The following is a 12,054-nucleotide window of genomic DNA, read 5'->3' as shown; positions in this document are numbered from 1 at the left end:
GAGTTTTTCCTCGTCGATCTTTGATGTCGTCGTGTGTTCTGTTGAGCAGGCTCGAAACAAAACAGGGGCACGATCAGGAAGACAACAAGGTTCCATTACGTATCAGATTCACCATATGAGACCTTGGTCGCTAAGGGGAATATGCAAAATGCAATCTCTAACGAAAACGGACAGCCAAGTCAACTTATCTTTCGTTAATGCTTCTTCTCTATCTTGGTGTGTGTCTACCCACATTCGCGGTTCCCTCCTTCTCTATTGGTGTTTTCTTCCCTTCGTGTTCCCCATTGCGTGCATGGTGTAAACCATTGCCGCTCTAGGAGGTAGAGGAAAACGAATAGAGAGGAAACAGAGGTACTTGGGGAAATGTTAGTCATGAGCGTGGTCCACAGCAAGAGCTTGCCGGGCCAATGTAGCTGTTCATAAATTAGCCAAAAGGGAAGGAAGAGTAAATATGATCGGTCGAACCTTCCTTGTTCTCCTTCTTGCACAACGATCCTGTAACGACCAGGACGTTGGAAACGTTGGGTAACGAGACTTCGCCGTGGTTCGTTCATCGAGGTCCGTGACCAATGGATTCGCTCTAGCGTTTGGCCCAGGATTTACTAACATGGGGGAAATGCAGGACCAGGACACACACGATTTTACCAACATCGGTGGTACCTTTCCTTTTTTCCTTGCCCATTCGATCGCAGTCGCACCCCCAGGGGTTAGATGGGCTAGCTTGACGATTTTTATAGGGATGACATCATGGACTAGTCCACCTCTTCCACTGCCAAGGTCGTAACCGTGTACACGCTGAACGCAGTAGCCACGGTGTTGACGGTCCTCATTATTGCTGACACCACTACGACGGTGGTGCATGGCAGGGCTCGGAGAGGAGAAGGCTCATAAAGTGATGATGTTCTACTTCCTCGATGCTCTAGGTGGAGGGGATGATGATGAAGGTCGATGAAGCACTCATAATCTCGGGTTCGCGCATGAGAATGCTCCCCTGCCTCACGCACCAAAGATGTCAGGGCAGGTTGCACTCGATCACCTATGGGGCCATTGCCCCCTTTGTGGTTCGGCGGGAGATCGCGTTGCACAAAGAGCAGGAACTACGAGGCAGCACGACGATGTGACTCGAGGCGTTTACCCAGGTCCGGGCCGCTGAGAAGCGTATAACCCTACTCCTACTTTGGTTGATCGATTTTGGGAAGACGGAGCTCACAAAGTGTTCTGCCCCGGTAAGGGTTGCTGTGAGAGCTACTATGTGCGTACAAATGTTTTTGGGTCCGAATCCTATGTTTGGTTGCCTTGGGCCTTATTTTATAGCTCAAGGGGCATCCATAGTGGCAAACAGACATGATTATATAGCTAACAGTGCTATCATACCTAATACTCGCACTCAAGACAAAATGCCATAAATGCTGCCCTAGGTGGCGAGTGGGGTGCGTCCCCGGCATGCTCTTTCCATCGCTTAGTTGGTTGTTACTTGGTGTATTGAAACGCTTCTGGAAGGGAGTCAACTAATCGTAATCGATCTTTTGGCGCGTCATCACGTGTCTAGCGAGAGCCACTTAGCCATATGGGAGCTCGACACCTCATCGATAGCGATGAGGTGGAGTGGTGGCAGATTGTATCGCACTTGCCAGGTCTTCTTGAGGATACTTATGCCTTGTTTGTCAATAGGTGTCGGGGGTTCTTGCCGCGTCTTGGGCCCGTCGTGGGCTGTTGTGTAGGTCTTGCCGGTGTTGTTGGCCATTGGAGGCTGCATGTGCCGGGATCTTGGTCTTGTTTATGCGCTTCTAAATCTCTGATAGAGAGGTTTCTCTGGCCTGGGCTAGGTCTTAATGGAGCAGTAGCATTCCCACGCAGCCTTAGGCCATTGGTTCGGATGCTTATCGTCCATGCACAAGTGACGGGAAATAAACACCCATGTTTGGATACCCCAACAGGGAGAGAGGCAACCTCCTTATTCTTATTCTTCCTTGTCCTCCTCCCTAGGTGGGAGGTGGGTTTCTCCTCTAGTCCTTGGCCGTTAAAGGGTTGGATCTCTCTCTCTCTGTTTCTCTCTTGTTTTCGTGACCTGTTTTCTGGCCCTTCACCGTTTCTGAAATATGCGAAGATCCGAAACTCCGATCGGGCTCAAATTTTGAGGTATTTTTTATCGCACAAACAATTTTCTTGCAACATAAGGAGAGAATCAACTGAATTATGGGCGGGCCACAAACCATCAGGGCGTGGCCCCACCCCAGGTCGCGCCTTGTTGGCTTGTGCCTCCTCGGGCACTGTGTTGTGTTGATTCCGACTCCCAAAATTCACATATATTCCAAAACAAATCTCTGTAATTTTTTTATCGCGTTTGGTGTCCGTTCGATATGGATTTTCTACTAAACAAAAAACACACAAAAAACAGGAACTGGCAGTCGGCACTGGGTCAATAGTTAGTGCTAAAAAATAATGTAAATTGGGAAATGATTACTCAAAAGTATCCTAGAATGATAATATAATAGCACGGAACAATAAAAATTATAGACATGTTGGAGACATATCAAGCATCCCGAAGCTTAATTCCTGCTCGTCCTCGAGTTGGTAAATGATAAAAACCAAATTTTTGATGTGACATGCTACCCAATATGTAATCTTGTCCATGTATGCTCATTGAAAAACTATGAATTAACAAACATTGACATAGTAATACTTATGAGCACAAGCAACAAAATCATCAATCCTTCAAAGTATACGATCCTCAAAGAATGTTTACCCCCATTGAACTTATTATATTAGAAAGGGATTGCTCCATCTTGACCGCATTAATACAAATGTCAAGCACCACGGTGCCCAAGTCAAGCAATTGGATCGTGCTTTTTCAATATGAATCAACTTTCTATTCTTCACGCAATACATGAGTGTGAACCATGGACATAGCATATAGGTGGAAAAGAATGTGGTGGTAGGTTTCAAAGGGTTAAAAGTGGAGAAGAAAGTCTCGCATCAACTAGACGTGTCAACGAGCTATGGAGATGCCCATCAATAGATATCAATGCGAGGAGCAGGGATTTCCATGCAACGGATGCACTAGAGCTATATGTGTATGAAAGCTCGACTGAAGCTAAGTGGGTGTACATCCAACTTGCTTTCTCATGACTATAACAGCCAAGTTCTATAATAAAAAAAGTCCCACTAGCATATGGAAGCTTAGTGGGTGTACCTCGGGCATTTGATGATGCCCGTCATCGGAATATACAATCCAAGTTCTATAATTAAAATAATTCCCACTAGCATATGGAAGTGATAAAACAAGAGACTCTCTATATTAAGAACATTAGGCACTTTGAGGCACAAGTGTGGAAAAGGATAGTAGCAAAGTCCCTTCTCTCTTTTTCTCATTTATTTGTTTTTTTCATGGTGGGCTTTTTTATTTTTTATTTTTTCGCGTACCCCATTTATTTATGGTGGTCTAGTTTAGCCTTCCCCATTTTTATTTCCTCTCTAGGACAATTATCTAATAATTATGATCATCACACTTTTATTTACATACAACTTCATATAAAAAACTAATAGGAATATATGACTCTATATGAATGCCTCTAGCAGTGTACCGGGATGTGCAATGATCTAGTGTAGCAAAATATTTCAAAAAATGAACAAGACATATAAATATTATGCTAGCTATCTTCCGATCATGCAAAGTAATATGACAATGGAAGTACAAGTTATCTGAAGTGACGATGGAAGTTCCATGGCAATATATCTCAGAATGGCTACGGAAATGCCATAATAGGTAGGTATGGTGGTTGTTTTAAGAAAGATATAATGAGGCCTATGTGCAACAGAGTGTATCATGTCACGGGGTTTGGATGCACCGGTGGAAGTTGCACCAGTCCTCGAGGTGAGAATGGGCAATGCACGGTACAGAAGAGGCTAGCAAATATGAGGAGGTGAGATTGTGTATGTCCATGGTGTCACATTAGTCATAAAGAACTCATATACTTACTGCAAAGTTATATGAGTTTTATCGCAAATCAAAGTACTACTTGCACACCCCGAGGGAGAGGGTTGGGAGGAATTAACCACCGTGCGACTCCGACTCGAAACAACACTAGGATTTCAATAAGGAATATAAATGCTCACACATCATTACCATGCCCTTTTAATTTTTAGATGAACAAGAAGTTAACACCTCTTAATACCGACACTTCTACGAATAAAAAATGATGCACTCACACCCTTTCACATTACCACATCAATATCATTAACCCACAATTTCTCTTTAATGTGCTACATGAAGGTCTTGATTATCATTCCTTGAATACCTATTATTTTTGGACTAGTATTATAACCGATGTAAATTACTCTCGAACAAATATAAGTGAAGAAAGAGAGTTTAATTCTTCTACAAAAGACTTGGACAAGCTCTAATAAATATAAGTGAAGAAAACGATCATTCTACAAATAACATATTTTTTATATGTATAGAAAGCGGCATCCAACTTCCAATGATATAACTGAAGCACATGAAGCATTATATGAAGCCATACCCAAAAGATATAAATGAAGTGCGAGGAGCATTCTATAAATCAACCATGGACTTTCGAATACCAGCATGGTGCATTGATAAAAGTAAAATAAAAGGCACACGGTGCTCTAAGAATTTACGCATATCATGTGAACAAAACAAAAACCGAAACATACCAATAGTTTTTGAAGAAGAAAGATGGGATGCCTTCCGGGGCATCCCCAAGCTTAGACACTTGAGTCTCCTTGAATAATTACTTGGGGTGCCTTGGTCATCCCCAATATCGAGGACTTGCCTCTTCTTATTCTTCTCATATCAATACCTCCTCGATCTTCGAACACTTCATCCACACAAAACTTGGCATAACTTTTATTAGAGATGTTGGTTCATATTGTTGGGGAACATCGCATGGGAAACAAAAAATTTCCTACGTGCACAAAGACCTATCATGGTGATGTCCATCTACGAGAGTAGATTTGGATCTACGTACCCTTGTAGATCGCACAACAGGAAGCGTTAAGAAACGCGGTTGATGTAGTGGAACGTCCTCACGTCCCTCGATCCGCCCCCCGAACCGTCCCACGAACCGTCCCGCGATCCGTCGCACGATCTGCTCCGATCTAGTGCCGAACGGACGACACCTCCGCGTTCAGCACTTGTACAACTCGACGATGATCTCGGCCTACTTGATACAGCAAGCAATACGGAGAAGTAGATGAGTTCTCCGGCAGCGTGACGGCGCTCCGGTGGTGGTGAAGGATCTACTCCTGCAGGGCTCCGCCCGAGCTCCGCAGAAATACGATCTAGAGGAAAAACCGTGATGTTTTGTGGTCGGGCTGCCATGGGAAAGTTGTCTTAAATCAGCCCTAGACCTTCAGTATATATAGGAGGAGGGGTGGGGAGGCTTGCCTTGGGGTCCATGACCCCAAGGGCCCGCCAGCCAAGGAGGTGGAGGAGTCCACCTCCAATCCTAGTCCAACTAGGATTGGAAGGTGGAGTCCCTCCCTTCCTTCCCACCTTTTTTTCTTTTCTCTTTGATTTTTTATCTCCTGCGCATAGGGCCCTCTTGGGCTTTCCCACCAGCCCACTAAGGGCTGGTGCGGCACCCCTAAGGCCTATGGGCTTCCCGGGTGGGTCGTCCCCCTCCCGGTGAACACCCGGAACCCATTCGTCACTCCCGGTAATGACCGAAAACTTTCAGGTAACCAAATGAGGTCATCCTATATATCAATCTTCGTCTCCGGACCATTCCAGAAACCCTCGTACATCCGTGATCTCATCCGGGACTCCGAACAGCATTCGGTAACCACACATATAAGTCAACCATACTAAAACATCGCCGAACCTTAAGTGTGCAGACCCTGCGGGTTCGATAACTATGCAGACATGCCACGAGGTACTCCTCGGTCTATATCCAACAGTGGGACCTGGATGCCCATATTGGATCCTACATATTCTTCGAATAACTTTATTGGTTGAACCTCAGTGTCAAGGATTCAGGCAATCCCGTATGTCATTCCCTTTGTCCTTTGGTATGTTACTTGCCCGAGATTCGATTGTCGGTATCCGCATACCTATTTCAATCTCGTTACCGGCAAGTCTCTTTTCTCGTTCCGTAATACAAGATCCCGTGACTTACACTTAGTCACATTGCTTGCAAGGCTTGTGTGTGATGTTGTATTACCGAGTGGGCCCCGAGATACCTCTCCATCACACGGAGTGACAAATCCCAGTCTTGATCCATACTAACCCAACGGACACCTTCAAAGATACCTGTCGAGCACCTTTATAGTCACCCAGTTACGTTGTGACGTTTGATACACACAAGGCATCCCTCCGGTGCCAGTGGGTTATATGATCTCATGGTCATAGGAACAAATACTTGACATGCAAAAAACAATAGTAATAAAATGACATGATCAATATGCTACGTTCATAGTTTGGGTCTAGTCCATCACATGATTCTCCCAATGATGTGGTCCTGTCATCAAGCAACAACACTATGCACATAGTCAGAAAACCTTGACTATCCTTGATCAACTGGCTAGCCAACTAGAGGCTTGCTAGGGACATTGTTGTGTCTATTTATCCACACATGTATCTATGTTTTCATTCAATATAATTATAGCATGGATAATAAACGATTATCTTTATATAGGAAATATAATAATAACTATTTATCATTGCCTCTAGGGCATATTTCCATCACATATAACATCAAATCTCATCATGTCCTTCCAATAAATTATTGTGTAATTATAAACTAACATTACCCACTGTATGATATCACAATCATATGGCTCCCAAGTCAATGGGTCTCAACAAGAATTCAAAACATAAGCACGCAAAGCAACTATGACAACAATCTATGAAAAAGAGGATAGTCTAGAATGATGCAGATGGAACATATACTTCTGTAACTCAGAATATTCTGAAGATTTATTAATTGGTAAAAAAATTGTATATAAACAATGTGTGTAAATTTCAGATTTTTTGAGGTTCTAGTAAATATAAAAAATCAAACGCTACAACCAAAGTTCGTCTTTTTACACATCACATATCAAACAAGCAATTTAAACATCCTAAATGCAATTCTTGGAAATTTTATTGAAAACAAAGATTATAAATTACATCAAACATAGCAAAACAAAATAAAATGTTCCTCCAATCAAAACACGTATTATGTGATGAATAAAAATATAGGTCCAAGTAAGATATACCGATAGTGTTGAGGACAAAAGAGGGGATGCCTCACGGGGCATCCCCAAGCTTAGGCGCTTGAGTATTCCTTGTATATTACCTTGGTGATGCCTTGGGCATCCCCAATCTTAGGTTCTTGCTGCCCCTTATCCTTTGCATATCGTTGTCTACCCCAAAACTTGAAAACTTCAATCACATAAAACTCAACAAGACTTCATGAGATCCGTTAGTATAGGCCACATACCAAATACTTTAGGTACTGTTATAAGTTTATTATTATTTTATTTTATCATAAGGTACAATATTATAAATTCTACATGGCTTATACCCTCCGATGCAATGCATGGCATCATCAAACCAACCAAACTATGCAAGCAAAAAACAGAATCTGTCTAAAAAAGAACAATCTCTGATGATACATTTAGTTGACATACTTGTGTAACTGAAAACATTCTGAAAATTTAGGAAGACCTGAAAAATTGTATATCAGCACTGTGTAAGAAATTCAGCTAATAAAGATGTTCCAGTAATATCAGAGAAATTCTGCACTGGACGTCTGTTGTTTTGTTTTTGCACCATATCAGTCCTACTCATCATACAAATCATCCCAAAGGCCTTAGTTGGCACATTATTTTTATAATACAAAAGGATTTATACAAGGGGATAATTATTATTTTTTGAATTTTTTCTGTAATAATGATTCACAAAGTTTCCATGGGCATGAACAAAGTTCTGGGCTAACCCCCACTTCAATGATGCTCATCTTTCTCACTTTCACCTTTCTTTTTGAAAAATGTTTTAAGTTCCCCACTTTATTTTTTTTGTTTTCGACCATTGTAAGAGCACATAACATAATAAATGAATCTATAAAACTTCCAGGTTGTCTCCCTGGCAGCGCTTTCTTTAAATCCATTAAGGTAGGCATATAGTGCTCAAGTAATTGATCCACCCGGATCCCAAGGTATATCAAAGCCAATTTTAATTAATAATGATTTGTAATTTAGTAGTAAACACAAAGTGATATATATCATGTGACAGCAAAGTATAATTCTCTTCCTATCCATTCGAATCTCATAAAGGAACAATTCATTCACACAAAGTAAAGTCCAATACATAGCATAAGTACTTTCTTGCAATTTTATTGTATTGGAAACATAGAGAGGTGAAGATTTGGTTCCTCACCCATAATAGTTGCATGTAGGAGCAGCAAGCACATGCATATTATATCCATCGAATTCGTCATGTGTACTGGTAAAACACAAGCCATCAATATAATCCTTAATAAGAGCAAACTTCTCCGATATGGTGTAGTTGGGAGTAATTTAAAAGATAACACGACTATCGTGTATGGGGGAAATAGCAACAATTTCATGCGTAACATAAGTAACTACAACAAGTTCATCTCGATAAGCATAATTCATATTGGCATCTTGGCCATAAGCATAGCAATCATCAATTCTTCAGAAAGGTATATTTCAAACGAATCCAAGGGATCATAGTAATTATCATAGCATTCATCCTTCGGTATGTGCAAAGGCAAATTAAACAATAGATGAATTGAAGAGTTACTCTCATTAGAAGGTGGGCACGAGTAGCTAATCCGCTATTCCTCCTTTTGTTCTTTGCTCTCCTCCTCATATTTTTCATTTAGCGAGCTTACAATTTCAGCAATTTCTTCTTTCATAGATTCGTGCAAAATATTATTCTCTTCCAAGGCAACGATCATTCTTTCAATAAATTATTTAACACAATAATTAGAAGCATAGTTTTCATAGCAATATTTAAGTACAACAAAATTTTCAGATTTGTAAAGAGTAGCATCATACTTTTCAATCAAAGTAGCAATTTCATAAGCACACTTAAAAGCAACAAATTCTTCAATTTGTTCAACATCATAATAACAACAGGCCTCCTTGGCATTAGGATATAATATTTAATTATCATTAAACACACATTAGTAAGGAAGGTGTTTTTTAGTTTCTTCAGAAGGACAAGTAAAATCATATATTTTATGTAAATTCCAAGCATAGCAACACAAAGTATTAATTTGATACCACAAGAGTTCCCCCTTTTGAGATAAATGATGTCGCACATAATAAGCATGCTCATTTAATGGTTTCCCTCAACTAAGCTAGTTGTGTTTCCAGCACGAGCACAAAGGGATCGAAGATAGTCCAAGTAATAAGCTTCAATAGAAGGATACATTTTGTCTTTTTCCTCAACTTTTTAGGAGCAAGTAAATCTATTTTTTTGGTGTTTTACATTTCCTACCCATAACTAAAGATAGAAAACAACTTAGAAAAGAAAATAAACATTACTTAGTGATAAAGCAAACAAACACACACGAGAATATCAACCACTATGCTATTGCTCCCGAGCAACGATGCCATAAAAAGGTCTTGATATCCCACAAGTGTAGGGGGTCGCTTGTAGCCTTTTCTGATAAGTAAGAGTGTCGAACCTAAAGAGGAGCTAAAGGTAGAATTAACATTCTATCAAGTTCTATGTACCACTGATACAACTCTACGCATTCTAACACTTACTTTACCTAGAACAAGTATGAAACTATTTTGCGGGAAACAAACTAGAAGTACTTACTAGGTGTGATAGATAGTTTTGCAAGGTAATAAAGAACATGGAAATAAAAGTTAGTTGCTGTTTTGCAAGAAAATAAAGAGCATGGAAATAAAATTTAGGGGCTGTTTAGTAGAATTATTTTTGTGTAACGCAACAAAAATATTTTTCATAGGCAATTGAATATAACATGATAGATACTTATCATATGCAATGAGGGAGAGGCATACGCTAACACACTTTTCGTACTGGGATCATATGCACTTATGATTGGACCTCTAACAAGCATCCGCAAGTACTAGAAATCATTAAGGTAATCCCAACCATAGCATTAAACATCAAGTTGTCTTTACTCCCATACGCAACCAACTCCCTTACTCGAGTGTAAGCTTGTGCACTCTAGCCACCCACTATAAGAGAATCATGAACATATTGCAAACCCTCCAGCGTTAATCTTTCATGTGTGGACCTCATGAAAGGCACCTTGGGACAACACCATATAAACACAAAATTCATATCAATAACATCATATCACAATTAACCACTAGGACAAAATAAATCTACTGAAACATCATAGGATAGCCACATATCATTGGATAATAATATATAGCATTAAGCACCATGTTCAAGTAGAGATTATAGCAGGGAAGAGAGGTTTTACATCGCTGCATAAAGGAGGATAGAGTTGGCGGTGACAACGCTGAAATTGTTGGTGTAGATCTCTGTCATGATGGTTGCCCCGACGGCCCTCTAGCGCCACTGGGAGAGAGGGGAAGAGAGCCCCCTCCTTCTTATTCTTACTTGGATTCCTACCTAGGTGGGAGGAGTGTTTCTCCTCTGGTCCATGGCCGCCATGACACCCAGAGGGCAGCAGCTCCTTGATGACACACATGCATATGGGATCAATCATAGTCCTTTTGATAAGTAGGAGTGTCGAAACCTGACGAGGAGCTGAAGGAAATGGCAAGCGGTTTTCAGCAAGGTAATTTCGGCAAGCACTAAAATAACGGTAATAAGTTGTTTGATATCAAGATAATCGTTATAAGTAACAAGCAACAATAGTAACAATAAGTGCAGTAAGGTAGCCCAATCCTTTTGTGGCAAACGACAAGATGAAACGGTTTCTTATAATAGGCAAAGCATTATTGAGGGCACACGCGAATTTCATCTAGTCACTTTCGTCATGTCGGGTTAATTCGTGTTCGGTACTTTGATAATTGCATATGTGGGTGGGCTACTTCTTGGGTGATGGTATTACTTGATGAAGCCCCCCACTTATGATTAACCCTCCCACAAGCATCCACAACTATGACAAAAGTATTAAGAATAAATTCTAACCATATCATTAAACAAAGGGACCCAAATCAGTCCCTTATGGAATAGTGCATAAACAATGGTTTAAGTTTGTGTCACTCTTGCAACCCATCATATAATAACTACTCCACAATGCATTCACATAACACCACTAAGGAGTTTCATGTAGTCGACGTTCACATAACACCACTAAGGGAATCACAACATTCATATCATCAAAATATCGAACGAATATCAACTTCACATGACTAATTGCAACATAACTTATCCCGTGGCCTCAAGAATAAAAGTAACTACTCACAAGTGATGAACATGCTCAAGATCAGTAGGCTATTAAATAGCATAACGGATCTGAACATATGATCTTCCACCAAATATACCACAAAGCATCAACTACAAGATGTAATCAACACTACTAGTCACCCCGAGGTACCAATCTAAGGTTCCGGTACAAGATTAAGAACAAGAGATGAAGTAGGGTTTTGAGAGGAGATGTTGTTGTTGAAGACGTTGATGAAGATTCCCCTCCCAAAGATGAGAGGGTTTTTGGTAATGATGATGACCTCAAATTTCCGCTCTGGGGGGGGGGGGAGTTCCACTAGCGGAATCATTCAGCCGGAGGGCAAAAGTGCTCCTGCCGAAGTTCTGACTCGAGATAGGGGCGCTCCATCCCGAAAGTCCTCCATTTATTTTTTCTAGGTCAAACGTGAATATACACCATAAGATGGTCGCAAGAAGTGGGCTGGGTGGCCCACTACCGACCATGGCGCGCTGGGGGGCTGACGCGCCCTTGTGCCTAGTGGCCATCTGGCAGCCCCGTGTGGAACTTCTTTCTTCCAGTATTTTTTGTTTATTCCATAAACATTCTCCATGGAGTTTCATCCCATTTGGAGATGTGCACAATAGGTGTCTTTGATGTAGCTTTTTCAGGTCCAGAATTCCATATATCGAGATTCACCCTCTTG

Source organism: Hordeum vulgare, chromosome 2H, assembly GCF_904849725.1.
Source record: "Hordeum vulgare subsp. vulgare chromosome 2H, MorexV3_pseudomolecules_assembly, whole genome shotgun sequence".
NCBI classification, from domain to species: Eukaryota; Viridiplantae; Streptophyta; class Magnoliopsida; order Poales; family Poaceae; genus Hordeum; species Hordeum vulgare.
This window is presented reverse-complemented; position numbering follows the sequence as displayed.